Source organism: Cetorhinus maximus, unplaced genomic scaffold (genome assembly GCF_964194155.1).
Source record: "Cetorhinus maximus unplaced genomic scaffold, sCetMax3.hap1.1 HAP1_SCAFFOLD_191, whole genome shotgun sequence".
Classification (NCBI taxonomy): domain Eukaryota; kingdom Metazoa; phylum Chordata; class Chondrichthyes; order Lamniformes; family Cetorhinidae; genus Cetorhinus; species Cetorhinus maximus.
The window spans coordinates 24,779-37,167 of record NW_027596170.1 but is presented as its reverse complement, the minus strand read 5'-3'; positions in this window follow the sequence as shown (position 1 = coordinate 37,167).

The following is a 12,389-nucleotide window of genomic DNA, read 5'->3' as shown; positions in this document are numbered from 1 at the left end:
TGCCCATCAAGCACTCACAGGGCAGGTACAGGACAGGGTTAGATACAGAGTAAATCTTCCTCTACACTGTCCCCAGCAAACTCTCCCAGGACAGGCACAGCACGGGGTTAGGTACAGAGTTAAACTTCCTCGATACTGTCCCCATCAAACACTCCCAGGACAGGTACAGCACGGGGTTAGATGCAGAGAAAATTTCCCTCTATAATGTATCCATCTAAAATTCCCAGTACAGGTACACCACAGGGTTAGATACAGAGTAAGGCTCCCTCGATACTGTACCCATCAAACACTCCCAGGACAGCTACAGCACGGGGTTAGATACAGAGTAAAGCTCCCTCGATACTGTCCCCATCAAACACTCCCAGGACAGGCACAGCACCGTGTTAGATGCAGAGAAAAGTTCCTTCGATAATGTATCCATCTAAAATTCCCAGTACAGGTACAGCACGGGGTAAGATACAGAGTAAAGCTCCCTCGATACTTTACCCAAAAATACACTCCCAGGACTAGCACAGCCCGGGGTTAGAAACAGAGAAAAACTCCCCCTACATTGTGCCCATCATACACTCCCAGGGCAGTTACAGCACAGGGTTAGATACAGAGTAAATCTCCCTTTAACCTGTCCCCATCTAAAACTCCCAGGACTGGTACTGCCCGGGGTAAGATTCAGAGTAAAGCTCCCTCTACACCCTCCCCATCAAATACTCCCGGGGCAGGAACAGTACAGGGTTTGATACTGAGTAAAGCTTCCTCTACACTGTCCCCATCAAACACTCCCAGGACAGGTACAGCACGGGGTTAGATACAGAGTAAATCTCCCTCGATACTGTCCCATTCAAACACTCCCAGGACAGGTACAGCAAGGGGTTAGATGCAGAGAAAAGTTCCCTCGATAATGTATCCATCTAAAATTCCCAGTACGGGTACAGCACGGTGTTAGATGCAGAGAAAATTTCCCTCTATAATGTATCCATCTAAAATTCCCAGTACAGGTACAGCACAGGGTTAGATACAGAGTAAAGCTCCCTCGATACTGTCCCCATCAAACACTCCCAGGACTAGTACAGCCCGGGGTTAGAAACAGAGAAAAACTCCCCCTACACTGTGCCCATCATACACTCCCACGGCAGTTACAGAACAGGGTTAGATACAGAGTAAATCTCCGTTTAACCTGTCCCCATCTAAAACTCCCAGGACTGGTACTGCCCGGTTTAAGATTCAGAGTAAAGCTCCCTCTACACAGTCCCCATGAAGCACTCCCAGGGCAGGTACAGGACAGGGTTATATACAGAGTAAAGCTCACTCTAAACTGTCCCCATCAAACCCTCCCAGGACAGGTACAGCACGGGGTTAGATAGAGAGTAAAGCTCCCTCTACACCGTCCCCATCAAACACTCCCAGTGCAGGTACATTACGGGATTAGATACAGAGTAAATATCCCACTACACCGTCCCCATCAAACACTCCCAGGCCAGGTACAGCACGGGTTTAGATACAGAATAAAGGTCCCACTGCATTTTCATCATCAAACACTCCCAGGGCACGTACAGCACTGGGTTAGCTACAGAGTAAAGCTCCCTCAATACTGTGCCCATCAAACACTCCCAGGACAGGTACAGCACAGGGTTTGATACAAGGTGAAGCTCCCTCTGCACTGCTCCCATAAAACACTCCCTGGACAGGAACAGAACAGGGTTAGATACAGAGTAAAGCTCCCTCTATACTGTCCCCATTAAACTCGCCCAGGACAGGAACAGGACAGGGTTAGATACAGACTAAAGCACACTCTACACTGTCTCCATCAAACACTACCAGGTCCGCTACAGCACAGGGTTAGATACAGGGTAAACCTCCCTCTATACTCTCCCCATCAAACTCTCACAGGACTGGTACAGCACGGGGTTAGATACAGAGTAAAGCTCCCTCTAAACTTCCCCATCAAACACTCCCACGACAGGTACAGCACAGGGTTAGATACAGAGTAAAGCTCCCTCTACACGATCCCCATCAAACACTCCCAGTGCAGGTACAGCACGGGTTTATATACAGAATAATGGTCACACTGCACTGTCATCATCAAACACTCCCAGGGCAAGTACAGCACTGGGATAGATACAGAGTAAAGCTAGCTCTATACGGACCCCATCAAACACTCCCAGGACAGGTACAGCACAGTGTTAAATACAGAGTAAAGCTCCCTCTGCACTGTCCCCTTCAAACACTCCATGGACAGGAACAGAACTGGGTTAGATACAGAGTAAAGCTCCCTCGATACTGTCCCCATCAAACACTCCCACGACGGGAACAAGCCAGGGTCCGATAAAGAGTAAAGCTACCATTTCACTTTCCCCATCAAACACTCCCAGGGCAGGAAATGCACAGGGTTAGATACAGAGTAAAGCTCCCTCTACACTGTCTAAATCAAACACTCCCAGGTCCCCTACAGCACAGGGTTAGATACAGTGTAAAGCTCCCTCTATACTCTCCCCAGCAAACACTCCCAGGAATGGTACAGCACGGGGTTAGATACAGAGTAAAGCTGCCCCTACACTGTGGCCATCATACACTCCCAGGGCAGGTACAGCACGGGGTTAGATACAGAGTAAATTTCCCTCTAATCTGTCCCCATCAAACACTCTCAGGACAGGTACAGCACGGGGTTTGATACAGAGTAAAGCTGCCCCTACACAGTGGCCATCATACCCTCCCAGGGCAGGTACAGCACGGGGTTAGATACAGAGCAAATTTCCCTCTAATCTGTCCCCATCAATCACTCTCAGGACAGGTACAGCACGGGGTTTGATACAGAGTAAAGCTCCCTCTACACTGTCCCCATCAAACTCTCCCAAGTCCGGTACAGCACAGTGTTAGATACAGTGCAAACCTCCCTCTATACTCTCCCCATCAAACACTCCCAGGACTGGTACAGCAAGGGGTTAGATATAGAGTCAAGTTCCGTCTACACTATCGCCATCAAAAACTCCCAGGACTGGTACAGCACGGGGTTAGATACAGAGTAAAGCTCCCTCTACACTGTCCCCATCAAACACTCCCAGGACTGGTACAACACGGGGTTAGATACAGAGCAAAGCTCCCCCTACACTGTGCCCAACGTACACTCCCAGGGCAGGTACAGCACGGGGTTAGATACAGTCTAAATTTCCCTCTAAGCTGTCCCCATCAAACGCTCCCAGGACTGGTGCAGCACAGAGTTAGATACAGAGTAAAGCTCAGTCTTCACTGTGCCCATCAAGCACTCACAGGGCAGGTACAGGACAGGGTTTGATACAGAGTAAAGCTTCCTCTACACTGTCCCCAGCAAACTCTCCCAGGACAGGTACAGCACGGGGTTAGGTGCAGAGTTAAACTTCCTCGATACTGTCCCCATCAAACACTCCCAGGACAGGTACAGCACGGGGTTAGATGCAGAGAAAATTTCCCTCTATAATGTATCCATCTAATATTCCCAGTACAGGTACACCACAGTGTTAGATACAGAGTAAAGCGCCCTCGATACTGTACCCATCAAACACTCCCAGGACAGGTACAGCACGGGGTTAGATACAGACTAAAGCTCCCTCGATACTGTCCCCATCAAACACTCCCAGGACAGTTACAGCACCGTGTTAGATGCAGAGAAAAGTTCCTTCGATAATGTATCCATCTAAAATTCCCAGTACAGGTACAGCATGGGGCTAGATACAGAGTAAAGCTCCCTCGATACTGTACCCATCAAACACTCCCAGGTCTAGTACAGCCCGGGGTTAGAAACAGAGAAAAACTCCCCCTACACTGTTCCCATCATACACTCCCTCGGCAGTTACAGCACAGGGTTAGATACAGACTAAAGCTCCCTTAAACCTGTCCCCATCTAAAACTCCCAGGACTGGTACTGCCCGGTGTAGGATTCAGAGTAAAGCTCCCTCTACACAGTCCCCATGAAGCACTCCCAGTGCAGGTACAGGACAGGGTTATATACAGAGTAAAGCTCACTCTAAACTGTCCCCATCAAACCCTCCCAGCACAGGTACAGCACGGGGTTAGATAGAGAGTAAAGCTCCCTCTACACCGTCCCCATCAAACACTCCCAGTGCAGGTACATTACGGGGTTAGATACAGAGTAAAACTTCCTCTACACTGTCCCCATCAAACACTCCCAGGACAGGTATAGCACGGTGTGAGATACAGAGTAAATCTCCCACTACTCCGTCCCCATCAAACACTCCCAGGCCAGGTGCAGCACTGGTTTAGATACAGAATAAAGGTCCCACTGCTCTGTCATCATCAAACACTCCCAGGGCACATACAGCACTGGGTTAGATACAGAGTAAAGCTCCCTCTATATTGTCCCCATCAAACAAACCCAGGACAGGTACAGCACAGGGTTTGATACAAGGTAAAGCTCCCTCTGCATTGTTCCCATAAAACACTCCCTGGACAGGAACAGAACAGGGTTATATACAGAGTAAAGCTCCCTCCATACTGTCCCCATCAGACACTCCCAGGACAGGAACAGGACAGGGTTAGATACAGAGTAAAGCTACCTCTACACTGTCTCCATCAAACACTACCAGGTCAGAAAAAGCATTGGGTTAGATACAGAGTAAAGCTCCCTCTGCACTGTCTCCATCAAACACTCCCAGGTCCCCTACAGCACAGGGTTAGATACAGTGTATACCTCCCTCTATACTCTCCCCATCAAACACTCACAGGACTGGCACAGCATGGGGTTAGATACAGAGTAAATCTCCCTCTAACCTGTACCCATCATACACTGCCAGGACTGGTACTGCCCGGGGTAAGATTCAGAGTAAAGCTCCCTCTACACTGTCCTCATGAAGCACTCCCAGGGCAGGAACAGGACAGGTTTATATACAGAGTAAAGCTCCCTCAAAACTGTCCCCATCAAACCCTCCCACGACAGGTACAGCACGGGGTTAGATAGAGAGTAAAACTCCCTTTACACCGTCCCCATCAAACACTCCCAGTGCACGTACATTAGATGGGTTAGATACAGAGTAAAATTTCCTCTACAGTGTCCCATTCAAACACTCCCAGGGCAGGTACAGCACGGTGTTAGATACTGAGTAAATCTCCCACTACACCGTCCCCATCAAACACTCCCAGGCCAGGTACAGCATGGGTTTATATACAGAATAAAGGTACACTGCACTGTCATCATCAAACACTCCCAGGGCAAGTACAGCACTGGGTTAGATACAGAGTAAAGCTCCATCTATACTGTCACCATCAAACACTCCCAGGACAGCTACAGCACAGGGTTAGATACAGAGTAAAGCTCCCTCTGCACTGTTCCCATCAAACACTCCCTGGACAGGAACAGAACAGGGTTAGATACAGAGTAAAGCTCCCTCTATATTTTCCCCATCAAACACTCGCAGGACAAGAACAGCACGGGGTTAGATACAGAACATAGCTCCCTCTACACTTTCCCCATCAAACACTCCCAGGGCAGGAACAGCATTGGGTTAGATACAGAGTAAAGCTCCCTCTACACTATCTCCATCAAACACTCCCAGGACTGGAACAGAACAGGGTTAGATACAGAGTAAAGCTCCCTCTATACTGTCCCCATCAAACACTCCCAGGACAGGAACAGGACAGGGTTAGATACAGAGTAAAGCTACCTCTACACTTTCCCCATCAAACACTCCCAGGACTGCTACAGCACAGGGTTAGATACAGAGTAAAGCTCCCTCTACACTGTCCCCATCAAACACTCCCAGGGCAGGTACAGCACGGGGCTAGATACAGATCAAAGCTCCCTCGACACTGTCATCATCAAACAATCCCAGGACAGGTACAGCACGGGATTAGATATAGAGTGAAGCTCCCTCTACACTGATCCCATCAAACACTCCCAGGGCAGGGACAGCACGGGTTTAGATACAGAATAAATCTCCCTCTGCACTGTACCCAACAAACACTCCCAGGGCACGTACAGCACGAGGTTAGATACAGAGTTAAGCTCCCTCTATACTGTCCCCATCAAACACTCCCAGGACAGGTACAGCAAAGGGTTAGATACAGAGTAAAGCTTCCTCTACACTGCTCTCATGAAACACTCCCAGGATAGGTAAAGCACGGGGTTAGATACAGAGTAAATCTCCCTCTACACTTTCCCCATCAAACCCTCCATGGACAGGTACAGCACTGGGATAGATAGAGAGTAAAGCTCCCTCTACACTGTCCCCATCAAACACTCCCAGGACTGGAACAGGACATGGTTAGATAAGGAGTAAAGCTCCCTCGATACTGTCCCCATCAAACACTCGCAGGACAGGTACAGCACGGGTTTAGATACAGAGTAAAGCCCCCTCTACACTGTTCCCATCAAACATCCAAGGGCAGGTACAGCACTGTGTTAGATACAGAGTAAAGCTTCCTCTACACCGTCCCCATCAAAAACTCCCAGGACAGGTACAGCACGGGGTTAGATACAGAGTAAAGCCCCCTCAATACTGTGCCCATCAAACACTCCCAGGACAGGTTCAGCACGGGGATAGGAACAGAGTTAAACTTCCTCGATACTGTCCCCATCAAACACTCCCAGGACAGGTACAGCACGGGGTTAGATGCAGAGAAAATTTCACTTGATAATGTATCCAACTAAAGATCCCAGTACAGATACACCACAGGGTTAGATACAGAGTAAAGCTCCCTCGCTACTGTACCCATCAAACACTCCCAGGACAGTTACAGCACGGGGTTAGATACAGAGTAAAGCTCCCTCGATACTGTCCCCATCAAACACTCCCAGGACAGGTACATCACGGAGTTAGATGCAGAGAAAAGTTCCTTCGATAATGTATCCATCTAAAATTCCCAGTACAGGTACAGCACGGGGATAGATACAGAGTAAAGCTCCCTCGATACTTTACCCATCAAACACTCCCAGGACTAGTACAGCCCGGTGTTAGAAACAGAGAAAAACTCCCCCTACACTGTGCCCATCATACACTCCCACGGCAGTTACAGCACAGGGTTAGATACAGAGTAAATCTCCCTTTAACCTGTCCCCATCTAAAACTCCCATGACTGGTACTGCCCGGGGTAAGATTCAGAGTAAAGCTCCCTCTACACATTCCCCATGAAGCACTCCCAGGGCAGGTACAAGACAGGGTTATATACAGAGTAAAGCTCACTCTAAACTGTCCCCATCAAACCCTCGCAGGACAGGTACAGCACGGGGTTAGATACAGAGTAAAGCTCCCGCTACACCGTCCCCATCAAACACTCCCAGTGCAGGTACATTACGGGGTTAGATACAGAGTAAAACTTCCTCTACACTGTCCCCATCAAACACTCCCAGGACAGGTACAGCACGGTGTGAGATACAGAGTAAATCTCCCACTTCACCGTCCCCATCAAACACTCCCAGGCCAGGTGCAGCACTGGTTTAGATACAGAATAAAGGTCCCACTGCACTGTCATCATCAAACACTCCCAGGGCACGTACAGCACTGGGTTAGATACAGAGTAAAGCTCCCTCTATACTGTCCCCATCAAACACTACCAGGACAGGTACAGCACAGGGTTTGATACAAGGTAAAGCTCCATCTGCACTGTTCCCATAAAACACACCCGGGACAGGAACAGAACAGGGTTAGATACAGAGTAAAGCTCCCTCTATACTGTCCCCATCAAACACTCCCTGGACAGGTACAGGACAGGGTTAGATACTGAGTAAAGCTACCTCTACACTTTCCCCATCAAACACTCCCAGGTCAGGAAAAGCATTGGGTTAGATGCAGAGTTAAGCTCCCTCTACACTGTCTCCATCAAACACTCCCAGGTCCCCTACAGCACAGGGTTAGATACAGTGTAAACCTCCCTCTATACTCTCCCCATCAAACACTCACATGACTGGCACAGCACGGGGTTAGATACAGAGTAAATCTCCCTCTAACCTGTCCCCATCAAACATTCCCAGGACTGGTACTGCCCGGGGTAAGATTCAGAGTAAAGTTCCCTCTACACTGTACTCATGAAGCACTCCCAGGGCAGGTACAGGACAGGTTTATATACAGAGTAAGGCTCCCTCTAAACTGTCCCCATCAAACCCTCCCAGGACAGGTACAGCACGGGGTTAGATACAGAGTAAAGCTCCCTTTACACCGTCCCCATCAGACACTCCCAGTGCAGGTACATTACGGGGTTAGATACAGAGTAAAACTTCCTTTACACCGTCCCCATCAAACACTCCCAGGGCAGGGACAGCACGGGTTTAGATACAGAATAAAGCTCCCTCTGCACTGTCCCCATCAAACACTCCCAGGGCACGTACAGCACGAGGTTAGATACAGAGTTAAGCTCCCTCTATACTGTCCCCATCAAACACTCCCAGGACAGGTACAGCAAAGGGTTAGATACGGATTAAAGCTTCCTCTACACTGCTCCCATGAAACACTCCCAGGATAGGTAAAGCACGGGTTTAGATACAGAGTTAAGCTCCCTCCACACTGTTCCCATCAAACATCCAAGGGCAGGTACAGCACTGTGTTAGATACAGAGTAAAGCTTCCTCTACACCGTCCCCATCAAAAACTCCCAGGACAGGTACAGCACGGGGTTAAATACAGAGTAAAGCCCCCTCAATAATGTGCCCATCAAACACTCCCAGGACAGGTTCAGCACGGGGATAGGTACAGAGTTAAACTTCCTCGATACTGTCCCCATCAAACACTCCCAGGACAGGTACAGCACGGGGTTAGATGCAGAGAAAATTTCACTTGATAATGTATCCAACTAAAGTTCCCAGTACAGGTACACCACAGGGTTAGATACAGAGTAAAGCTCCCTCGCTACTGTACCCATCAAACACTCCCAGGACAGGTACAGCACGGGGTTAGATACAGAGTAAAGCTCCCTCGATACTGTCCCCATCAAACACTTCCAGGACAGGTACATCACGGAGTTAGATGCAGAGAAAAGTTCCCTCGATAATGTATCCATCTAAAATTCCCAGTACAGGTACAGCACGGGGTTAGATACAGAGTAAAGCTCCCTCGATACTTTACCCATCAAACACTCCCAGGACTAGTACAGCCCGGTGTTAGAAACAGAGAAAAACTCCCCCTACACTGTGCCCATCATACACTCCCACGGCAGTTACAGCACAGGGTTAGATACAGAGTAAATCTCCCTCTAACCTGTCCCCATCTAAAACTCCCAGGACTGGTACTGCCCGGGGTGTGATTCAGAGTAAAGCTCCCTCTACACGGTCCCCATGAAGCACTCCCAGGGCAGGTACAAGACAGGGTTATATACAGAGTAAAGCTCACTCTAAACTGTCCCCATCAAACCCTCACAGGACAGGTACAGCACGGGTTTAGATACAGAGTAAAGCTCCCGCTACACCGTCCCCATCAAACACTCCCAGTGCAGGTACATTACGGGGTTAGATACAGAGTAAAACTTCCTCTACACTGTCCCCATCAAACACTCCCAGGACAGGTACAGCACGGGTTTAAATACAGAATAAAGGTCCCACTGCACTGTCATCATCAAACACTCCCATGGCAAGTGCAGCACTGGGTTAGATACAGAGTATAGCTCCATCGATACTGTCCCCATCAACAACTCCCAGGACAGGTACAGCACAGGGTTAGATACAGAGTAAAGCTCCCTCTGCACTGTTCCCACCAAACACTCCCTGGACAGGATCAGAACAGGTTTAGATACAGAGTAAAGCTCCCTCTATACTGTCCCCATCAACCACTCCCAGGACAAGAACAGCACGGGGTTAGATACAGAACATAGCTCCCTCTACACTTTCCCCATCAAACACTCCCAGGGCAGGAACAGCATTGGGTTAGATAAAGAGTAAAGCTCCCTCTACACTGTCTCCATCAAACGCTCCCAGGACTGGAACAGGACAGGGTTAGATACCGAGTAAAGCTCCCTCTATGCTGTCCCCATCAAACATCCCCAGGACAGGAACAGGACTGGGTTAGATACAGAGTAAAGCTACCTCTACACTTTCCCCATCAAACACTCCCAGGACTGCTACAGCACAGGGTTAGATACAGAGTAAAGCTCCCTCTACACTGTCCCCATCAAACACTCCCAGGGCAGGTACAGCACGGGGCTAGATACAGATTAAAGCTCCATCGATACTGTCATCATCAAACAATCCCAGGACAGGTACAGCACGGGATTAGATACAGAGTGAAGCTCCGTCTACACTGTCCCCATTAAAAACTCCCAGGGCAGGGAAAGCATGGGTTTAGATACAGAATAAAGCTCCCTCTGCACTGTCCCCATCAAACACTCCCAGGGCACGTACAGCACGAGGTTAGATACAGAGCAAAGCTCCCTCTATACTGTCCCCATCAAACACTCCCAGGACAGGTACAGCAAAGGGTTAGATACAGAGTAAAGCTTCCTCTACACTGTCCCCATGAAACACTCCCAGGATAGGTAAAGCACGGGGTTAGATACAGAGTAAAGCTCCCTATACACTGTCCCCATCAAACCCTCAATGGACAGGTACAGCACTGGGATAGATATAGAGTTAAGCTGCCTCTACACTGTCCCCATCAAATACTCCCTGGACAGGAACAGGACATGGTTAGATAAGGAGTAAAGCTCCCTCGATACTGTCCGCATCAAACACTCGCAGCTCAGGTACAGCAGGGGGTTAGATACAAAGTAAAGCTACCTCTACACTGTCCCCATCAAACAGTCCCAGGACTGGTACAGCATGGGTTTAGATAAAGAATAAAGCTCCCTCTACACTGTGACCATCAAACACTCCCAGGGCAGGTACAGCACGGGTTTAGATACAGAATAAAGCTTCCTCTGCACTGTCCCCATCAAACACTCCCAGGGCAAGTACAGCACGGGGTTAGATACAGAGTAAAGCTCCCTCTATACTGTCCCCATCAAACACTCCAAAGACAGGTACAGCACAGGGTTAGATTCAGAGTAAATCTCCCTCTACGCCGTCCCCATCAAACACTCCCATGGCAGGTAAAGCACAGGGTTAGATACAGAGTATAGCTCCCTCTACACTGTCACCATCAAACACTCCCAGGACACGTACAGTGAAGACCCCCGACCCCTTCAGAACCTCAGAAACACTGAGCGCTTTGCAGTGAATGAATGAATCTTTAAAATGCTCTCATTGTTAGTGAGTCACTTGCTTCACTGTCCCTGGATTCATTTTCGCAATTCGGCCATTTCTAAAAGATGTGACTGGGAGCTGGGCAGAGTCTACACATTGGAGACCCCCAGATCCTGTGTCTATTCACACCCCCTCCTCTTGTTTTGCTACCTCAACCCCTCTGTTTCAACCCTCTTTCCAGACATTATGGCAAACTTGTGGCATTCTAAACTATTATCTTAAATTGTTAATAAATACTGAGAAACAGACACAGACACGGGCTTTGCAGCAGCAGAAAGAATGTGAATCATTCCATCCCGGGGGTTTTTACTTCCAGATTCAGTTTTAGAAAATTCAGAATTCAAATTCACAGCAGCAAAGTGTGGGAGTGAACGCCCGGATCCTTCAATATTCCCGGGAATACACGTGGAATTTATGTCTCCATACCTGCGTCTCTGTCACGTTTCAAATATTAATGTTACATGAGTCATCTCTGTCCTAAGTGTCCCATTGCTGTGGGGACATAAAATGGCCACTGTGAACAAACCTGAAATGGCTGCCTGGTGTTTGTAGACTAGATTCTCAGAGGAAGAGAGGTAGGGAGAGAGGGATAGAGAGCTGGGTAAGTGAGTGAGATAGAGAGAGGAGATCAAGCGATAAAAAAGGGATGAGTTGAGAGAGAGAGATGAAGAGAGGGGAGCGAGTGTAGGGTAAAGATATGGGGTGAGAGAGAGAAACAGAGAAATGTATAGAGTGGCAGAGAGATGGGGTGGGAGAGGGAGAGAAGGAACGAGACAGGATGAGAGAATGAGAAAGTGTAGTGCGAAACTGAAAATATTCAAAAATGTGTTAACATTGTTGAGTGTAAAGGACAATATCCTGTGAGACATCCCTTCTCCATCTTAAAATTGGCGGGAGAGCCTTTAACCAACTTTAAAAAGGGGGGAGACCCCTTCCTCAACTTGTGATGTGGAAGTGCTGGAATCTAATCGAGGGTTTCGGGGTGGTTTATGTATAGAATAACAGATACCCGGGAGTGAGTTACAGACTGGAATCTAATCGTGGGGTTTGTGGGGTTTATATATAGAATAATAGATACCATGGATTGAGTTAAAGACTGGAATCTAATCGAGGGGTTCGGGGTGGTTTATATGTAGAATAACAGATACCCGAGATTGAGTTACAGACTGGAATCTAACGGAGGCGTTTGGGTTTGTTTATATATAGAATAACAGACACCCGGCAGTGAGTTTCAGACAGGA